Source organism: Alnus glutinosa, chromosome 10, assembly GCF_958979055.1.
Source record: "Alnus glutinosa chromosome 10, dhAlnGlut1.1, whole genome shotgun sequence".
NCBI classification, from domain to species: Eukaryota; Viridiplantae; Streptophyta; class Magnoliopsida; order Fagales; family Betulaceae; genus Alnus; species Alnus glutinosa.
This window is the reverse complement of record NC_084895.1, coordinates 19,413,760-19,434,820: the sequence shown is the minus strand read 5'-3', so window position 1 is coordinate 19,434,820 and position 21,061 is coordinate 19,413,760. Positions and strand designations below refer to the sequence as shown.

The 21,061-nt window shown below is 37.3% G+C and overlaps 1 long non-coding RNA gene across 1 annotated transcript; it reads left to right on the top strand.

Moving 5' to 3' along the window:
• The first annotated feature begins 2,391 nt into the window (after window positions 1–2,391).
• LOC133880524 (uncharacterized) lies at window positions 2,392–5,180 on the top strand. Its single transcript, XR_009902318.1, has 3 exons — window positions 2,392–2,925; window positions 3,961–4,004; window positions 4,922–5,180. It is a non-coding gene; the product is annotated as an uncharacterized LOC133880524 (long non-coding RNA).
• Window positions 5,181–21,061: the final 15,881 nt, after the last annotated feature.

Here is a 21,061-nt window from a genome sequence, read left to right as displayed (position 1 = left end):
TGAATGGGTTCTTTGACATAATATATCATAATTCTTTGATCATCCCTCTTCACTTGTATATTGAAAGTAATTGAATTCATACAAGTATACTTTAGTTTGGCTAAAACTCACACGTTAACATAAATATTGCCTTGAACCTTTTGCTATAACCAACAGTCACTTTACTCTAGACCGACCATACTAGTAAATATAAGAACTATTAACCAACACTTTTTTCAATAAAAGTACTTTACAAATAAGTCAATTCGTAACTATTAAAACTTTTGCTTTAACCAAAAGTCACTTTAATTGCACACACACACACACACACACACACACACACACACACACATGTAATTATCATTTTGAATTAAACTTAAAATAAAGAAGTTTCTAAAGCTTGAGACAATCAACGGCTACGAAATGTGTTAGAAAACTTATGTTGATTATGATGGAATTGCTTATCCTTATTCTTCTTGGCGCGCAAGCCAATGACCTTGCCCCTACCTCATTATCTCCATCTTCATCTCTCTTCATGTCTCCTTATTCCTCTGAACTTGATAATCATGGAGAGATGCACCTGTGCCTTACACTTGGATTTTGTCATTGTTCACATTTTAAAACCACATGGCCTCGCCCTGACGCTACATATGAACCTTGTATTGCTGTTACTATTTTTCGCTGCTTCAAACATATCAAGATTTTTGAAGACCCAATTATGATTCCTATCATTTTTAATTGTGTCAAAACCAAGTGCGAACCATTACATGAGAAAAGCACCCATATGGTGCGTTGTTTGTTGAAATGTTTGTATAAGCATGTCGCGAGCTCCTCAGATGTCACTTACCTGCAAAATCCTTGATTTCCAATTTTCAATATGGTAAAGAAGTCCTAACTACTTTCTATGTCTCTACATCTCTCTATTAATTGAAGCAATGCACATCAAGATCCTCTAAAATTCTTAGGTTGTTCTACCTTGTGGATTTCTCAAATCACACAATTGTTTTAAAAAATATAATAAACACTAAAATGATAAATGTTGAGTTAATAGAGATGATAAATGTTGATATGACAAATTCCAAGCTTTTTAATTTGAAAATATTTGTTTAAATTTGAAGAAAGTTTCATGATAGATTACCCAAGAAATTACATAATAGCAATAGAAGGTTCATTATGAATTATATATTTTTATTTACCACAAAACATTAAATATTGATTCTTTTACATGAATCTTAACGTGTATGAACAGTTTATATTCAAAAACCTTTGCTAATTTTTGAAATGTTTAATTATTAACTCCAATGCCTAAAGTAATGCTAGATAAAATTTCACCATTATCATAACCCATGATTGTCACTATTTCTCTTTTACGTAACAAAAAAAATTGTTACAGTATTTGTATTGATCTAATCTGCTATGATAAATATGTATAAATTTTCAAATAAATGGAAAGAAAAAGATGCGGAGAAAAAGACCAAATGAGTAATTTCATTTCGATTGGAGCAATAAAATTATCATTTTAATGACTCCAACAATAGAAATATTTCCAACAATATTGTTAAAAATTTTGAGAAATGAAAATCCAGGATATTAATTAATGTCAAATAAATTACTTCTTTCTTCCTCCTAGGGGTAGGCAATATGCCCTTGGTTGCTTGTTGGTGGTCTTTGTCAACTGAATCAATGGGTGTCGACTTGATTAACCAAATTAGGCTCTTAGAAAAGGTCGATACCAGTGGTTATCAGTCAATTTTTACTGGTAAAGGTAGTTGGAGTGCAAGATCTCACACCTTGCTACCAGATAAGAATAAGATCTTGCACCATGCCTGTAATTGTAACATAGGAGGAATTTAATGTCTCTCAAATTCATCTATAAGAATCAATTAACCATGTTGATTTATTCTATTTGCTTCAATATCTCTTTCTGGTTTACAAAACTCCATTGTCTTCTATAGGTTTTATTTTCAATAAATATAGGCTTTTGAGTTGTATTTTTAATATAAAGTATCCTTCTAGATTATTCAAATTTGATATGTTCTTATATGACGTATGTGCTTACCATGCTTCTCGAGCTAACATTTCCAAACCTTTTGAATGGATTCTTTGATCAATATAATATATAATGATTCTTTGATCATCCCTCTTCACTTGGATATTTAAAGTAATTGAATTCATACAAGTATACTTTCGTTTGGCTAAAACTCACATGTTAACATAAATATTTCTTCGAACCTTTTGCTATAACCAATAGTCACTTTACTCTAGGCTAGCTATCCTAGTAAATATAAGAACTATTAACCAACACCTTTTTCAATAAAAGTACTTTACAAATAAGTCAATTCATAACTATTAAAACTTTTGCTCTAACCAAAAGTCACTTTAATTGCATATATAAAATGTAATTATCATTTTGAATTGAACTTAAAATAAAGAAGCTTCTAAAGCTTGAGAAAATCGATGGCTACGAAATGTGTTAGAAAACTTATGTTGGTGATGATGATGAAATTGCTTATCCTTATTCTTCTTGGTGTGCAAGCCAATGATCTTGCCCCTACCTCATTATCTCCATCTTCATCTCTCATTATGTCTCCTTATTCCTTTGAACTTGATAATCATGGAGAAATACACTTGTGCCTTACACTTGGAATTTGTCATTGTTCAAATTTAAAAACCACATGGCCTCACCCCGACGCTACATATGAAGCTTGCATTTTTGCTACTTTTTTACGCTGCTTCAAAGGTATCAAGAATTCTGAAGACCCAATTATGTTTCCTATAATTTTTAATTGTGCCAAAACCAAGTGCGAACGATTTCTGAAAATTGAAGACATTCTTCTTATAAGCGCCCAGCTTGTGCGTTGTTTGTTGAAATGTTTTTATAAGCATGTTGCGAGCCCCTCAGATGTCATTTACCTGCAGAATCCTTGAGTTCCAACTTTTGATATGGTAAAGAAGTCCTAACTACTCTCTCTCTCTCTCTCTCTTAATTGAAGCAATGTACATCAAGATCCTCTAAAATTCTTAGGTTGTTCTACCTTGTGGATTTATCAAATCACACAATTGTTTTAAAATTAAAGGGTTAAGATTTTATCATAATGGTATTTTTAAAAAAATTATAATAAACACTAAAATGATAAGTGTTGAATTGATAGAGGTGATAAACTCCACCATTCGGCCACCTAGAGGGATTTTTGGTGGGTCTTTCCAAATTTACTTCTGGGTATGTCTTTTGACACTTTATGATGTTTCTCTTATGTCAACAAAAGAATATTTAATTTAATTTCAACTCAAAAGAGAATGGGTTGAAGTTATACTTTGAATGGATCACAAATTTCCTTTAAGTTTCCTTTATATTTCCTTATGTTCTATTCTATTACTATTAATGTTCGAATGACTCAATAAGCTTATGAATTAAAAAGTAAGTAAAGGAATTAATCGGCTTTAGTATTCCTTAAGACTTTATCAAGAAACCTTTAGCACGATAAAATTGATTTACTATTATATGTTCTTGCAATTTATTCTTCCTTAAGCTTTATGTTTAAACATTATGTCACTAAAGATTTATGCTTGTTTAGGTGTTTGAACATAAAGCTTAGTATTAAATTCTATACTATATTCTTCTTAAAGCCATATTTTTCATATTTGCCAGTACTGGTCTTAGCCTCGTCATCAATTATGAGCCCAGGTTTTAAGGTTATCCTAAAGAATGTCTAAGAATGAATAAAAAGGATAATGGATAAAATGAACTAAAGAGATAATAATGAGATAGTTGACAAATGATGAATGTATGGACAAACTGATATTATGGACTATGGAAAACTGGAGTATAGACAAATAGATGAGTCAGTAATAAATATAACATAAGTAAAAATGATGGTAAATTCATATAAAGAGATGAGGGTCTTTGAACAATATTCTATTTAACGTTTGACTATATTGTTTGATGATTATGCTAATTTGTGAAATACCATGTGTATATAGACTATTTGCAAAATTGAAGTTGGGGACTTCATCTGAGAAGAACAGTAAGTATGGATTTACTTACAGAGACATTATACGAGTTTTAATTGGTATATCAGATGCTGTGTTATTTTACCAAGTTTTTATAAATGTGAGCTATAAGTATAGATTTATTTACTGAGATAGGATACTGGTTTTTGTTAAGCATATTGCTTACTGTGTTATTTTACAAAGGTTGTATAAATATTAAGAGTAAGTATGGAAGTACTTACTAAAAAATGAATCTGTGTTTCATTTTACTAAGTTTTTATAATGTCAACTATAAGTATGAATTTACTTACTGAAACAGGATATTGGTTTTTATTAAGTATATTGTTTGTTGTGTTATTTTACAAAGGTTGTATAAATATTAAGAATAAGTATAGAAGTACTTACTGAGAAATGAATCTGTGTTTCATTACTATAATTGTTTGTTGATGTATTCGTCATCTGTTTTAAATACACATTTTCCTACAATAATAAAGAATATGTTAACAAAAGAGCTGGGGAGGCTGTGTGTAACCAGTAAGCTGGGACCAGTAAGCTGGGAAGGCTTTGTGCAACCAGTACTGACAAATAATAAGAAACAAACTCAGGAGTTGTGTGCTACCAATAGACTCGTATGTTGTGAGCTACTAATATAAAAATAGATAAACATTATAAGTGGGAGGAACGTAACGGACACTAAAGACGGGATGGTATTTAGCCTATGAACGAGAGGTTTGAATTAAATATTATCATAAAACATAAACGAATTAGTCACTATTCATTACATGCATTCTCTCCCTTTCTCTCTCTCTCTCTCTCTCTCTCTCTCTCTCTCTCTCTACCTTTCCCTCTTTTTATTTCCTTTGGTGACTTTTAATTTTTGATTTATGGGAACTTGGGGACTAACTTCTTTTTCTTTTTTTGTAAATGTGATATCGTCATCATCTTTACACAGACCATGATGCAAGAATTGAAAATGAAGGCGAAAATCCTTTCGCTAGTATTAATAGTTGAACCGTCTGCAGGAGCTTAATGCTTGACTTTGGGAGAGCAAGTCTTATCGTTATGTTTGTTTCTCTGTGTTTGTTTTTATAGTGTATTATTGACAATGTTTAATTCCATGTGAATTTAGTGTTGCTTGTGGCACATATATTTGGCACACCTAGTGCGCACATGGTATATATAATAAACCATACTCTAACTTATCTTTATCATTATGAGGTAATTCAGCTAGCCCTCTAGTGGTATGTGATTTATTCCTACTATTTAAAAGAAAAAATATATTCCGCTGTGAGATTGTATTTCTGATGTAGTAGCGTCACGTGGAAATCGAAGGTTTTCACTTACGTTTTGCTAGTTCAAAATTTGGGCCGTTACTTGTAATACCTCAAACATTAATTAGGGTTAAATACACTCTAACTATAACTTAAAGATGCTAGGGTTTGTTCTCCATTGGTATAAAGTGTGATATTTTTGACTTTTAGCAATTTTTGTGCTTGCTGAATGTTCGAGTATGACATTAAACGCTCGATGCCAAATGCTCCTGTGGGATATCGAACGTTCGTTTGTAGCCCTAGACCCGAGTGTTCAATAATACAGCCAAATGTTCGATTAAAACCCTAAGGCTGTTGGTTCGATCATTACCTAAACATTCAATGCTTGTAGTACTTGAAAATCAGATGGTTCAGTCTTATCCTTAACTTTTCACGCCTATAAATAGGACCCTTACGATCCCTAAGCCCTATTTTCAGTTTTCTCTAGTTTTAAAACCATAGTAAGAGTGAGAGAGTGATTTGGAGAGATAATGAGCTCTCTTAGTCCCTTGTTCTTCAAGGAGGTAACTTTCTTAGTCTAACTTTGTTTTCATATTAGTGTTATTAGGTTGTTATCTCATTATTTACCCACTGTTTAGTTCCATTCTCATTGCTTAGTCCCTTTTCTTGAGGTTTAGCAAGGACTTTTGGTCTGAGATAGGTTTCTACGAGTGACCAAACATTCTAACTTATGCCGAATGATCAACAACGAAACCGAATGTTCGAAGACAATACCAAACATTCGATAGTCTTATAGAATGCCTAATCTCGTTGGGTTAGGGTTTTAAAATGCTTGATTAAGGTTCATCAGGATTTTTATTGTGGGTTATGTTTAATATTAGAGTGTGGCTTACAGAATCGTGAAGTTGAGCTTTGAGATGTCCGGGTCTGATGATAAGTGTTCGAGGTAAGTAAAATCACTATGGAATTATAAATAAAATTTTATGCATGATGCTGCAAATGAAATCTGAAAATATTCTTATAGCATGAAATGATATAATTATTTAACATGTGAGGCCTAATCATATTTCCTTTACATAGTGATATTTCAAACGCTAGATTATGTTTTACGTACCAAGCATGTTTTAACTATGAAGAGATGATGAAATTATATGAATATATGTTATGAGATATGAGACAAGTTACGAGTACCTTGAGAGGGAACAAGTAAGCGGTATGGATTACTCGGTAATGGGTTCCGATTTGAGTACAACTACCTTTTAATGGGGTGTCAATAAGCATTATGATTACGCAATGACAGGTTTCCAGTATGAGTTATGGTTACCTTGTAATGGGTTATTTGTACGATGGCCTAGTTGGTATGTTTACGATCCTTTATGGTGAGAGAACTGGTACGATACAGATTACCTATATCGAATCTTATATATTTTGCCAACCTCTATAGTACAGGGATTAATGTACTAGTTTGCTACGGTGTCTCGTGCACTGGTATGATACGATGCCTCGTGTACCGGTATGTAAGGGATATGCAAATGGTTGATAAAGTAACCTCAACCGTATGAGGGTAAGATACATGTATGATGATGTGAAAGAAAGATAAAATGATGTGATGAGATAAAGTTAGGATTTTAAAATAAATGAAATGTGTAAAGATGTTAAGTTTAAGGGGTAATTACCTTTTCCTTCGTGAATTACCAGTCTTTGTCAATATGCCTCACGAACTGACACTCTCACCACCTGACCACATTGAACTACCATTTACTTACTAAAACCTCCATTCCGTCAGTCAACCTCATTAAAAGACCTGAAATGAATCAAATGCCCTAACTTTATAATCAAAATTTATATATAATACCCTTAAAATGAAATAAATAAAAAAAAAAAAAGGAAAAGAAAAGGGGTGGTTGCCACCTTAAGGGGAGGGGGTGGCCAGCGAGCCACCCCCAGAGGTGGCCATGCACCACCCCGGCTTGCATCTGGGGTGGCTTGCGAGTCACCCCTTAGGTCAGGGGTGGTCTTCAAACACTGCCACTACAAAAAACTTGGTTTTTAGCCATGTGGCTACAGTACCCGGTACTATAACCACTTGACTATTTAGGGACGTGGTGATTACACACATCACGATTTTGCCATGTGGGTAATCCACCACGTAGCGAAATGCTTTGCGTTGGTAATTAACCACGTGTATTTTTATCACGTCGCCAATTAGCCACGTGTATAATTACCACGTCTTAAAATATTCATATTTTTTTTCTTTCTCTCTCTCTCTCTCTCTCTCTCTCTCTCTCTCTCTCTCTCTCTCTTTTCTTTTTTTTTTTCAGAAATTGAAATTTTTCTGAATTTTTTGAGGTTTGAAATTTTAGCCACGTGATTTATTGGCCACGTCGCCAATTGGCCATGTGGCACATAAACCACGTGGCTAATTTATTAAAAATTCTTTTAATTTATTTTAAGATTTAAAATTTTAGCCATGTGGTTTATTAGCCACGTTGCTAATTGGCCATGTGGCACATAAATCGCGTAGCTAATTTATTATAATTATTATTTTTTTAAAAAAAATTTAAAATTTTAGTCATGTAGTTTATTGGCCACATCGCCAATTGGCCACGTGGCACATAAACCACATGGCTAAAATATTCTTTTTTCTTTTTTTTTTTTTTTTTTTTTAATTTTTTTCAAGAATTAAATTTTTTTAAAAAATATTTTTAAAATTTGAAATTTTAGCAACGTGCTTTATGACCACGTCGTTGGCCAATTGGCCACGTGGCAAATAAACCACATTGCCATTTGCATGTTTTGGGGGGAAGGGTCCCGCGCCTCTTGTTTGTTTTAAATTTGTCTTTAATTTCAATTTTTTAATTTTTTTTTCGTTTCTTTTTAAAAGCCGGATATGTTGCCTGTAAGCTAAAAAAGGCGACAGATCTGGCTTCTTAATAATTTTTTTTTCTTTTTTTTTAGAATTCTCTCTATCTCTCGTCTCCCCTCATTTTTTTTTTCAACTCTCTCATCTCTCCCTATTTTCTTCTTTTTTCCAACTCTCTCGTCTCTCCCCATTTTTCATGAAAAAAATTTCTCACTTTGTTTGTATTTTTTTCTCAGCAGACGACGACTCACCCCCACCTGGACGCATGACTCGATCGCCAACACCCGGAGCAGCACGTTTTCGTCGTCGGTGATGGAGAAGAGGCCGGTGGTTTACGGGTCCTTTTGATGGTGATTTTTGGTCTTTTTGTTACTTTTTGTTTTGTCATTTTTGTTAGTCGCCGGAGTAGTTGGTGCCTTTTGGTGTTTTTTGCTCATTCTTGGCCAAATGTGTATTTTTGGAGTGGGTATTTTCATCGATTGGTGGCGTGGGTATTCTCGCCGGCACTCACCGGATCTCAATGACGAGTTGGACGAAGATCCGGCACGGATCTCGCCGGATACACCGGCCCTTTCTCCAGATCCAGTGAGATATAGGTACGTAAACGTATATCGTATACAATATTAGGGAGAAAAAAAAAATACTGATTTTGGTGATGTGGGTTAGGAATAGGTGGCTAAAAATATATAATTTTCCATTTTTTTTAAAAAAAATAAAAATACATTTAACCACTTGAGGGTGGCACGTGGCTAAAAGTCATGTGGCTAGATAGCCACATATATAAAGGCCACGTCTCTAAATGTACATTTAGCAACAACCGGATTCACTACGCGAAATCCACATAGCTAAGTGGACGTGGCTAGCAGTTAGCCACGTGGATGACCTTCATGCATGTGGCTAACTGCATGTGACTAAAAAACAAGTTTTTTGTAGTGTGCAAGCTACTTTCGTCTAGGGAGCTGTGTATTAACAGTACCCAATAATACCAAAAATTTAAAAATAATTACACTCATAGCCTGTTATGGTCACTAAAGCTACAAGCTTATGTTGTACGATGAGGACTGTCCTTTTACATGCTCATACATTGCCCTGCGTAGTCTGCAGCGATGTTCTTTCTCACCAACATACTGAAGAACTTTTAGGTTTGGGGAGAATTTTACTATCTCGGATATCCAACCATTCGTTACGTTCAGAGGGCACAATACAACTACAAATAATTGAATGAAAATAAGAAAGCCACAAAATGTATGCATCCGCACTAATTTTTATTATTTATAAGAGAAATACAATTCAAAATAACGATAAATATAACACAGCTAGACAAACTAAACTACAACCAAACCTAAATAATGATAAATACCACTAAAACTTAGATAAAGATAAACTTAACTATAAATCGTCTAACAATACACATAATTACTATTGTCCTGCTTCTCACTTCTGCTCAGTTAGGTAACGTTGAAATATATATGTTAAAATTTTAAAAACTAAGCATATTGCCATACGGGTTTTCCATTTATGAAGATACTACAGCTAAGCTGCATCAAGAAGAATATTGCAAAACTCATGTTGGCATTCCTCAGCTGTCAATATCAACAGCTACACCACAACTAGTTTCGGATAGTAATCATAGCAGATAAAATATGTCACCATGCATAAGTAACTACCATCACCACCAACAAGTCAGCCATCAAACTCTAATGTCAATTTAATAGCCTGAGACCTTTGTTCTACTTCATTTTCCTCCAAAACATCCCACATTTTAATAAATCCTCCCCAAGTTACTAAAACAGAAAACAAATGTCCAAGGTTCTTTGAAGGAATCATAGATTTGGGAGCTAAATTTAGGTTCATTTTCAAACTCAAAACAATGAGAAACATCTTGTTATTTATTAATTCCAAACACTAGCATTTAAAAAAAAAAAAAACATTATAGTTTACTACTTTTAACTTCAAAAAATTCTACTTATCTAACGTTCGAAAAGCACGAAATGGATAACGAACTAGAAACGTATCTAACGTTCGTTTGATTTTACGATTTAAAAAAGTGCGATTTGAAAAAATGATTTTTAAAAGTAAACGTTTGGCAAAATTATAGGTTGGCATTTAAAATCGTTGGTTAGACTTTAAAATCACGCGTTTTCAAAAAAGCACAAACTTGCCTGCGATTTGAAAAAACAGTTTTATAAATTTTCAAATTCCAATTTTTTAAAAACACAATTCTAAAACGATTCATTTTTTGCGATTTGGTTAAAAATCGCACTTTTTGTCTAAGAAATCGCAGTCTCAAACGCACTCTAAAAACGTAGCAGTTGTAGCACAACATACTGAAACCACGACTTTAACCGCTCTTTATTCTCTTTTATTCCATTTATCACCCTTACCTCTGAAGCAATTCGGTTATAACCCCTGATCTTTCATCACTTTTAAAATAAGGTACCCAAACTTTAAAAAATGTCAATTTAGGGTATCCATATTTTATTTATTTATTTTTTTTTCAATTTCAAATCTCTGTTTGAATTTTTCATTAAATCTTGTCAACATTCTCAAAATACCCCTTCATTTTTTTATTTTTTTTTTAGTTAAAAAAATTGCATGGATAAAAGGTATTGGTCAGAATTTAATGGAATTTGCAAAAATACTCATGCTTGAATCATTGTAAAAAAATTATTTTTTTTTTAAAAAAAATAAAACACATTGGTATTTTGAAAATTTTGACATGATTTAATGAAAAATTCTAATTGAGACTTAAAATTAAAAAAAAAAAAAAATGAAAGATGGATACATTAAATTAAAAGGAAAATTATACATATCCCCTTCAAACTATCATTCAATTGTCAATGTACGCCACGAACTACCAATTGTGTTAATGTTTCCCTTCAAACTATCAAAAAAATGTCATCTAAAAAAAAAAACAAAATAAACTACCAAAAAATGTTATTGTCCAGCCTAAGACCAACAAAAGGACAAAAATGACCATAATTTTTTTTAAATAAGACAAAAATGTCCTTATAAATTTGAAAAAAAAAACTAATAAAAAACTAAAAAAATTATTTTTTTTAAAAAAAATTAAATAAATTAAATAAAAAACAAAAAAGAAATAACTGAAAATTATAAAAACAATTTTTTTTAGAAAAAAAAACGAAAAAAGAAAAACTTTTTTTTTGTTATTAAATTAATTTTTTTTTTTAAAAAAAAAACTAACGAAAAAATAATTGAAAATTATATAATTTTTTTTTTAAAAAAAAAAGAAAAGAAAAGAAAGAAAACCTGTTTTTTTATTTTATTATTATTTTTGTATAATTTTTTGTTATTCATATTTTTTAATAATTTTATGAATGATATTTTTGTCATTAGGGGGACATTGATATTTTTTTTATAGTTTAGGAAAAAACATTGACACAATTGGTAGTTTTAGGATGTTGTGTGTACTTTCTCCTAAATTAAAATTTCGGGGCATGATGTAGGGTAGGAAGAAATCATATCGACGGGCTTGTACTGTCGGGCCAATTGTTGGCTCCATGCCACTAGACTGTCAGGCAAGTGGGCGAAGGAAAATTACTACCATCGGACAAAAGTAACAAAGAGACTTGTAGACAGAACCAACTAGCAAGAACTAATTCTGCAAAGTGACCCAAGAAGGAAAGAGGTGACCATAAAATCACAATCAGTTGGAGTTTGTTTTCGTTGCCCTTAGTTAAGTTTCGATTTTCCTTTTATTGTAGGATTTTTCCGTAATAGGTTTAGTTTTCCTTTTACGTCAACGTTTCAGCCTATTATTTATTCAATGCAGTTTATCATTCTTTTAAGTGACATGGCTTGGGTTTTTCTATTGATCAGAAGACGAAGAAGCTTTTGGTTATGTTATCCTGATCGACGGCCTACCTTCGCAACGATAGCAAGCCTTTTAATGACGCCAATCGTGAGAGGGAGTTTTCTTGGGCGGCCAACATTACAGAGCTTCGGAGTTCGATGATGCAATCACAAAACGAGACCCAACAATCGATACGTGAATTGTAAGAGGCAATCACGAGAATGTTGACTGGCTTTGAGCATCACATGTTTCAACAGTACCAAGAGTGTCGACGAGGGAGTCGAGCAGTCCAAGCATATGATAGCAATCCACAAAAGGACCTCTCGGCCACCTTAACCCAACCCACGTTATATGGCAGTAGACGTGGAGCAATAAGGAGGTCATGGGGATCGTGGGAACATGGGTTAGCATTGCAGAGTGATGGTCACTCTGCAATCGTGTGTTATCTATCAACAGGCAGTCTCTTAGTGGGGATTGCACATTCAAGTAGTGAAGGGTAGTTATCAGCATTAACTTAGTGGGTAGTTATCATTCCTTAACAGTCGTGTGTTAGTAGCTCTAGTATAAGATAAAGTCTAGACGTAGAAGGAAGGGAATGATTATTGTATTGACTTATGTCATTTGTGGTTGTCTCCATTCCCTAATTGGAGTCTTTATCTATAAACTATCTTCCATTTCCATTCCAGTTACCGAGAGTTCCTATTAATTTGGTATCAGAGCTAGGTTTCAATCATGGGAACAAATAAGGATCGTATTGAGAAGTTAGAATCAGAAATGCAAGAGCTGAAGGAAGGCGTGCAGACGATGAATATGGATTCACAATCCAGCTTTGCGGAGCTTAAGGAACTTTTCTTCAAGGGTTTTGAGAAGGGCGACTCATCAACAGACAAGGAGAAGGGATCATTTCAGAGCTACGAAAATCATAATTCCGAGCACTCCAATGGTTCTAAAGGATCGAACAATTACACTAAGTAGGAATTTCCACGATACTCGGGAGATGACCCCAACGTATGGCTGAATCGGGTTGTTCAATACTTCGACTACAAGCAAATACCAGAGGAACAAAAGGTGTCACTGGCAGCCTTTCATCTTGAAAGTGAAGCCAACCAATGGTGGCAATGGGTGCAGAAGCTGTACAAGGAAGAACATGCCCCCATCACATGGGAAGCCTTTGAACATGAGTTGCTGATTCAGTTTGGTCCTACCGAAATGAAGGACTACGATGAAGCTCTCACCAAGATACAACAAACCGGAACATTACGTGAGTACCAGCAGGAGTTCGAGCGTCTAGCAAATCGGGTGGATGGCGGGCACCAAAAAGCACTAGTAGGAGCATTCCTTGGAGGGCTGAAATCAGACATTGTCTCAGCCGTGCGTATGTTCAAACCCAAGACCCTTTGTGACGCTATTGAATTGGCACGCATGAGGGACGAAAACCTCTCCAAGACTCAGAAGAACCCACGGGGTGATGGTCCACGACCGCCATACACTAGCTTCATACAAAGATTTGTTGGGCATGCAGCAACAACCACGGGGTAGACAGCCACGACGTCCTCTGTACCGACCTCCAGAACTTACACTTCTGGGGCTGCCAAGAAGTTCTCTTGGGAGGAGATGCAGAAGCGCATAGAGAAAGGATTGTGTTTTGGGTGTAATGAGAAATTCACACCCGGACATCGATGCCAAAAACCACAAACCTTCTTAATTGAAGCGTACACCACTGAAGAATATGATGAGCTTGTAGACTTCACAGGGGCATCCGAAGGGGGCAATTGTGCTAAGGAAGAAGAGCTGCTCATCTCTCTCCATGCCATTACCGGTTTCAATGGGCCTAAAACCATGAGGGTCAAGGCTGCCATTGGAAGGAGGATCTTGGTGATCCTTATCGACAGTGGATCTACCCACAATTTTGTGGACCACAAGATAGCACATGCACTTCAACTCGCAATAACACCAACGGGGGAATTCACGGTCAAAGTGGCTAACGGGGAAAAGCTTCGGTGCACCAAAAGGTATGCGAATGTTGTAATTTCCATACAAGGTTTCCAGTTTTCTACAACTTTGTATTCCTTACCATTGCATGGGATAAACATAGTACTGGGGATCCAGTGGTTGGAAAATCTTGGGCCCGTGCTATGTGACTGGAAAAAAATGACCATGAGTTTTCAATGGGAAAATCAGTCCATCACGCTAGCAGCCCAAATAGTGCAGCCTACACGGGAGATAATGATTCAAGCTATGGATCGAGAAGTGCAAGGTGAAGGGGAGCTGTTTGCTGTGGTACCTGTGGCAAAAGCAAAGACAGATGCAACCCCATTAGCACCCAAAATTCACAGCCTGCTCAGGGAATTCCAGCACCTACTCAACGAACCAGAGGCCATCCCTCCCTCACGTATCTTGATCACAGAATTCCCTTGAAAGAAGGACATGCATCAGTCAACGTTAGACCTTACCGCTATGCTCATTGTCAAAAACATGAGATAGAGCGACAAATGACAGAGATGTTAAACACTGGGCTCATTCGGCCTAGCACCAGCCCATTCTCTTCATCAATACGCCTAGTGAAGAAGAAAGATGGATCATGGCGCTTCTGTACCGACTACTGGGCCCTTAATGCAGTCACCATTAAGGATCGATTTCCAATTCCTACGGTGGATGACATGCTAGATGAATTGCATGGGGCTGTCCATTTCACTAAATTGGATTTGAGGGCGGGCTATCATCAAATACGAGTCCACCCCGACGACATACACAAGACGGCATTTAGAACTCACAGCGGGCACTATGAATATGTTGTGATGCCGTTTGGTCTTTGCAATGCTCCTTCCACATTCCAAGCAGCCATGAATGAGGTATTTAGACCCTACTTGCGGAAATTCTTATTGGTATTCTTTGACGACATACTTGTGTACAACAAACGATGGGACGACCATGTACAAAATCTCCGAAAAGTTTTTGAAATATTGAGTGCTTAGAAGTTCTATGTCAAGCCTTCCAAGTGCATATTTGGCGCTTGTGAGGTGGACTATCTCGGGCACATCATCTCTCAAGAAGGGGTTCAAGTTGATAACCAAAAAATCAACGCTATGCAATCTTGGCCTCCACCCAAAACGATCACCGAGCTGCGAGGATTTCTTGGCCTTACCGGATATTACCGCAGCGGAATTATGGCCCAATAGCAACACCCTTGACAGAACTCCTTAAGAAAGGGAATTTCGGTTGGACCTTGGCAGCTGCAACAACATTTGACAAACTGAAAAATGCCATGGTCACAACCCCGGTCTTGGCTTTACCTGATTTTACTACTTTATTTGTTGTCAAAACAGATGCGTCTGATTTCGAGATTGGAGCGATCTTGAGCCAGCAAGGGCGTCCCATTGCATTCTTGAGCAAGGCACTTGGACCTTCTAAAAGGGCATGGGCAATCTACTCAAAGGAGATGTTAGCTGTCATGGAAGCCATAAAAACTTGGCGACCGTATCTCTTAGGTCAGAAGTTCCAAATCCAAACTGACCAAAAGAGCCTCAAGTTCCTGTTGGAGTAGCGCATAGTCACTCCCAAGCAGTAGAAGTGGTTCTCCAAGCTAGTCGGCTATGACTACGAAATTGTTTATTGCCCGGGATGCACAAAGTTGCCGATGCCATATCCAGAATGCCCTACAGCCCCTTACTGCTATCCATCACAAGTCCCACAATGGATGGAATCTCAGGCCCTCAATTTAGCTAATGGGAGGATTTAAAGCAGCTCAATGACACTGACTCGTACCTGCTAGCACTTCACCAGAAATTGCAACAAACTCCAGCAAGTATGCCCCACTACAAAATGCAGGATGATGTATTATTTTTCAAAGGGCGCATTGTCATCTCTCCCACATCCACACTAAAAAATGAAATCCTCCAGGAATTCCACTTTTCCAAATTTCCAGGCCACTCTGGAATCCTGCGGACTCTCAAGAGGCTAGCCCAAAAATTCTATTGGATTGCCATGGAGGCTGACGTCCAAGCCTTTGTCTCATCTGCGATGTCTGCCAAAGAAATAAACATGAAGCCAGATCTCCGACTGGCCTTCTCCAGCCACTGCCAATTCCAACGCAAGTATGGGAAGATATTAGCCTGGATTTTATTGATGGCCTACCTATGTTTGCAGGGAAAAATTCCATTCTTGTGGTTGTGGATCGATTGACCAAATATGGACATTTCTTTGCTCTGGGCAACCCATATTCAGCTAAGGCGATAGCAGCAGTCATTGTATCCGGCATCATGAAATTACATGGTGTTCCACGCTCCATCGTAAGTGACTGTAATCCAATCTTCCTCAGTTCCTTTTGGAAGGAATTCTTCAAGCTTCAAGGCACCTAGTTAAAAATGAGTTCGGCATATCACCCTCAAACAGATGGTCAAACCGAGGTTGTCAATCGTTGCCTCGAACAGTACTTGCATTGCTTCACCAGCCAGCATTCCAGGTATTGGGAATCCTTTCTGGCATGGGCAGAATGCTGGTATAACACCAGCTTCCACAAGTCTATCAGTACAACACCTTTCCAGGCACTCTATGGCCGAGCCCCACCATGCCTGGTTAACTACTTGGTTGGAACATCACCAGCCGGCGAGGTTGATCATTCCTTACAAGCTCGGGATGAATTGCTTCGAGAGTTGAAGACCCATCTTATCCACTCCAACAACCGCATGAAGCAGTACGCTGATGCCAAGCATTGGGAGGTGAAATTTCAAGTGGGTGATTAGGTATACTTAAAGTTGCAACCATACCGTCAGCAAAGTGTCTTCCGTCAAGCCCACCAAAAGCTCGTAAACAAATATTTCGGGCCATTTCAGGTTACTGCGGAAACTGGTCCTGTTGCTTACCGCCTGGCGCTACTAGTGGAGTCTAAAGTCCATAATGTGTTCCATGTCTTGCTCCTAAAGAAAAGGTATGGGGATGACACCTCTATATCTCCCACGTTACCTCCCTTCTCGGAAGACACCGGCCCCCTCTTTGAACCCCTCCAGTTCCTCGACTACCGCTGGGTCAAGAAAGGAACCAAGTTTTGCCACTAAGGCGTTGGTCCAATGGAAACATTTGGATCTCGAAGATGCCTCTTGGGAAGATCCTGATCAACTCGAACAGCAGTTCTCATCCATCCACCTTGCGGACAAGGCTGCTCTTCAAGGGCGGGCGAATGATAGAAATCCACGAAGGACCTCTCGGCCACCTCAACCCAACCCACGTTATATGGCAGTAGACGTGGAGCAACAAGGAGGTCATGGGGATCCTGGGAACATGGGTTAGCATTGCAGAGTGATTGATGGTCACTCTGCAATCGTGTGTTAGCTATCAACAGGCAGTCTCTTAGTGGGGATTGCACGTTCAAGTAGTGATGGGTAGTTATTAGCATTAACTTAGTGGGTAGTTATCATTCCTTAACAGTCGTGTGTTAGTAGCTCTAGTATAAGATAAAGTCTAGACGTAGAGGGAAGGGATTGATTATTGTACTGACTTATGTCATTTGTGGTTGTCTCCAATCCCTAATTGGAGTCTTTATCTATAAACTATCTTCCATTTCTGAAAAATTATTGGACTTCTAATTTTAACAAGTGTGTGTGAACAGTGTGCAACAAAATATTAAATGCGGAAATTAAAGGAGACAAATATTTTGTTGACGAAGTGGAAACTCAATTAAGAGAAAAACCACTCTTGGGCAGCCAAACCCAGGATATCCACTATTCAGAAGACAAAGCTAGTTACAAAGTAGTAGAACTCACATACCCCTGATGCAGTGGTCGTACCTTGAACTCTAACGTGTAACCCAACACGAACGCCTCCCTACTAGGTCTCCTACCTGAAGGGGTCTTCAATGGAATCCTTTACCTTAGGGCTAACCCCTAATATAGACTTCATAGTTGATCAAATCACACACTGGCAAAGCTAGAGAGCTAGCAGATCTTCAATATCTCCCTAAACACCCTCTCTAAGCTGTAGAGAATTCACCACCGAAATCTATGTTGAAAGCATGCTTCAAGCATCTTATTTATAGGCTTTGGAAACCCAAAATCGAGTAAAAAATGGAGTCTGAGGCACGCGCGTCCGGAGGGGAGCTTTGGGCCGTCCGGACGGGCCAAGTTTTTCTTGTCTGAAAAGTAATTCTGGCATTTTCTGCAGGGCCGTCCGGATGCTAGTAATGGCCTTCCGGATGCTCAATTTACATAACTTTTTCTTAGCTTTCTAACGACGCCAATTTTGTCCTAATCCGATATTTGAGTAAAAAGTTATGACCAAAATACCCGAGGGTGTCCGGATGGCTTGACTGAGCGTCCGGAAGGTCAACTGCAACCGCCTTTCCAAAGGAGCACTGAAAGCTTCCATACAAGGCCGCATCCAGACGGTGTTGCCCTAGCGTCCAGACGGTTTCACTTTGAATGCACGTAATTACCATAATAAGGCTTGGAGCGTCCGGACCAGGAGGATGGTCGTCCGGACGGTTGAACTGGTGCACGCAATTTCCATATATGAAGCTTGATCGTCCGGACCATGAAGGCTGATGTCCGGATGGTAGCAGCCCTCTTCCCATAACTGTGTCTTGAGTCAGAAACACTAATTCTTGTCAAACACTGAATGGCGTCCGAACGGTATAGCCACGTTGTCTGGATGGATGCGCTGGAATACTGGGATCTTCTCGAACTCTGAAGAGTGTCCGAACGATTTGGCATTACGTCCGGACGGATGCAATCTTGAATTGTTCGAAGCTTCTAGACACTGATGGGCGTCCGGACGGAAAGTTCTAGTCGTTTGGATGGCTTACAGGGAACCAAAATAAACTTCCTTGAAAACTTCACGGAATCTTCTTGAAGAACATAGCCGAAGAGTAGACTCTGGATAAAGCAGCAGCCCTGTGAAAGCAGCAACATTACATAGAAGTGATTTTGTCCAATAGAATGCAGCCAACACAAAAACTAACAAACTCCCCCTTTGGCCATTCTGGGACAAAAATCATTTGATCGGTTAAAAATATAATCCCGGTCCAAATCAAAAATTACTCCCCCTTTTTGTCACAAAGGGACAAAGGGTAAAACATAGTAATGAGAAAAACCACCCGACAATTACTCCCCCTCAATGTCTCAGAAGGACAAGGGTAAACAGAGTAATAATATCCACAGACAAAAACGTTCTAAAATCCAAAACAATAGGAAAGTAGAGAAACGTCTTCAAATGGCCCAAAAAGAGGAATAAAAATCCTCCAAGTACCAAATCCTGTTGATCCACTGAAATCAAGTAACGGAGAGCAAACCGTATAAAAAGCTGGATTTGTACTACTTCGGCTTCTAGCTCAGGAAGCCGGGAACCACGGACTTAAAATCCTTCAATCTCTTGATTTTGCAAAGCCTGAAATTGGTTATCCGCAGATTGACATCCTCTAAGCAACTGGTCTGCAAGATAACTGAGGAGAGTCACCAATGAACCTCAAACTGATGCAGATCTGAGGGAATGCTACGAAAGGCTCTGCATGAGCTAGGGGGAAAAGCTCATCTCAATCCTGAGACCTTTGGAATTTGAACATCCAACTTCAACAACAGTCAGTTTTCCAAAGGATCCATCTGTCAAACATTGTGCTGGGAGCCGCTGGATGTCATATTCCTGAATCAAAACCAACCAGAAATACTTCCAAAAATACCATTAGATCCTGTTAGTTCCAAAAATAATGTGGTATTCAAGACGGCTGTCAAATGGATGCCAAAGAGAAATATAAGCAATGCAGCTACTCATAAGGCATAAATATATCAAGATCAGCCTAACACATAGACAGAGAAGGATTTTCATGCACACTATCTCAAGAAAATATCCCAACAAATATTCCAATATTCTAAAAGCACAAAGACTTAAAAGAATAACGGAAGACACAATGAAGATCATGGGATGAGAAGAGATGAGCAAAAAAAATGCCAAAATCTCGGGAGAAATCCACGAGAAAAACACACAACATGACATGAGAAATCAATAAAAATGCAAAGATGTGTATATGGCAGAAAAAGGAACGCAAGTCTTAAACCTGTTGAGAACCTGTCCGGACAAGTCACTTAACCATCCGGACGGCTATTGCTAGAACAGCGTATGGCAAGATTGCGCTCGTCCGGATGTAAGAATAGGTTCGTCTGGATGCTTCACACTGAAAAACAGAAGACTGAAGAAAAATTTACAGAATTTTAATTTTTCTCAAGTCAGTTTCAGAACACGCATGTATAATCCACTGATAACACAATCAGGGAGCATCTCAAAACTAAGCAGAGATATAAAAGAGAGTTGAGAGTTCAATCAGCACAAACATTTTCCTGGACATAGAAAATTCAAATAGACAACTCAACTCATGCAATGCGTGTGTGTGTGAAGACTTAACCCGCAAGGTATGACTATCATAGATATGACAAAGAGCAACTAGATTTCCCAGACAAGAGAGAAAATCAATGCAAGATTAGTCAAAAGTCAAACCTTATAATTTACTAGGGCCTAGCCACCCTCATCTGATACACTCCTCCTGAGATGCAGCACCTAATTGTTTTACTTGTACCATGAAGGACAATGTAAATGTTTTACTTGCATGTAGAGGGCAAGGCATAAATCAAATTCAGCACATAAATAGTGAATAATTAAAGCACAGAATTCATATGATTTACTGCTTGATTCTTATGATGCTGCAATCTAGAGGGAATGCCAGAGTTTTTAGGTTCTAGGTTCAACTAGCATATGGTCAATTTGGCCATCTTATCAAAGACTTCTTCTCTTATCCAAAATTTCTAGAAACACAAAGTCAGAGAAGGAAAGATGTACCTTTTAGGGGAGTCGTGGATAGTGCACATTTTTCATCAAATGAGAAAAGACGCTATCCTACTTTTACATATACAGGAAAACACTTGGCAAATTATAGTCAGAGACTCTCAATTATATCTAAGCAAAGTAAATTAATACCCAAAGAATTGAGATATCAGGTGAAAATACATGCAATATCTGATATGCCAAGAGAAAAAAAAATCCTACAAATTCTCCCCAAATTTTTTATTTATTTATTTTTATTTTTTATAAAAAAAAATAATGCAATATGGAAATGACATCATATGCAAGGCAAGATCAAACCTGATGATGCCAATATAGAAAAAC